The sequence below is a fragment of the Amblyomma maculatum genome, chromosome 7 (genome assembly GCF_055883805.1).
Source record: "Amblyomma maculatum isolate TAMU_Amacu chromosome 7, ASM5588380v1, whole genome shotgun sequence".
Classification (NCBI taxonomy): domain Eukaryota; kingdom Metazoa; phylum Arthropoda; class Arachnida; order Ixodida; family Ixodidae; genus Amblyomma; species Amblyomma maculatum.
The window spans coordinates 58,834,330-58,835,595 of NC_139350.1; the positions used below are offsets into that span (position 1 = coordinate 58,834,330).

At 52.5% G+C, this 1,266-nt stretch overlaps 1 non-coding gene across 1 annotated transcript; it reads left to right on the plus strand.

Moving 5' to 3' along the window:
* The first annotated feature begins 220 nt into the window (after positions 1–220).
* On the plus strand, positions 221–293 carry TRNAR-CCG (transfer RNA arginine (anticodon CCG)). The gene has a single exon. It is a non-coding gene; the product is annotated as a tRNA-Arg (tRNA).
* The last annotated feature ends 973 nt before the right edge of the window (positions 294–1,266 follow it).

A 1,266-nucleotide genomic window follows, 5' to 3' on the forward strand; every position in this document is an offset into this window, starting at 1 on the left:
TTCGACTTTAAATTGGACGCTGGCGAGCGCGACAGGCATACATCGACGACGAAAGAGCACGCTTGCTCTTATTGCCGCCGTCGAGCTCTAATTTCTTGCCCAAGATGCTGTCCTTCATTTGGTGTCTTCAATTCGGTATTGCTACAACACATAACAATATTACTCTCTTCTTCGTCTCTAATTCGCTTTACTGGAATAAATAACGTGCAAGGCATGTTGCGCACCTGTGGCCTAACGGATATGGCGTTGGCCTCCGGAGCCAAAGGTTGTGGGTTCGAATCCCATCAGGTGCGGTGATTCTTTTTTTGTTTCCTCAAATTTTACCGTTGGGAATTAAGGCCCGTATACACTAGGCCGATTTACGTCGGCCGACCATCGCCAGACGCGATTTTTGCGTGTTCGCCGTGCTTGTCACACGGCGCCGATGCCGACAGCGCACCAATGGCCGACCGACGGGGATTTTGGTCGGCCGACGCCGAGAGCGAAGCGATCGGGCGGCCGTCGGCCGATTTTTGACGACGCGATGCCTCACTGTCCGCGCCGACCAATAGCAGTCGCTGCCTTCACCTCGCCCCGCCCACAGCCGCGTCTCTCGTCTGCTGCAGACCCCGGGGCTACTGATTTTGATACCTGCTTCTCGCTTTTTACCACTTGTTCATCAAATAGCGCCCGTATTCGCTAAATGAATACTTCATGGTAATAGTAAACGCTTTGCCATTTTCCGTGTGAGCGAGAAATTTTATCGGGAATGCGCCGATGACGAGTGCATACCATCGCTGCTGCAGTTTACATCTCTTTGCATACACACAAGCGGCTAGTTCTCATGGCAAAACAACCGCCTGCCGGGCTGTACTTTACTCGGGTTTTTTCTCTTCTCGTGCTACGGCTGCACATTACGCGTTTACGCAATGCGGTAACTCCGCAAGAACCGCCGATGAGGCGATATACCGCATGCGAAATGTTTGGAAGTTGGTTGTTGACGTCGCACGAGAGCGGCGCTTCCTGCTAATTGTATTTGCTTTCTTCGATGCTATCAGGGCTCGATTCTGCTTCCTTTTAACCGGAAGTATGTTCTTCAACCATTTGCATGAATTAAAACGATGTTATTTGTGCCCCACGAGTGCAGCCGACTACTACCAGCCGCCCTCAACATTGCTCGGCAGACCGGTGTTACGTTTCTCCACCGAGAAGTGGGACAGCTGACGCGGCCACCGCATAGCAACAGGCAGAGCCGCGAGCGGATCGGCCATTTCGACGCCGTTCATC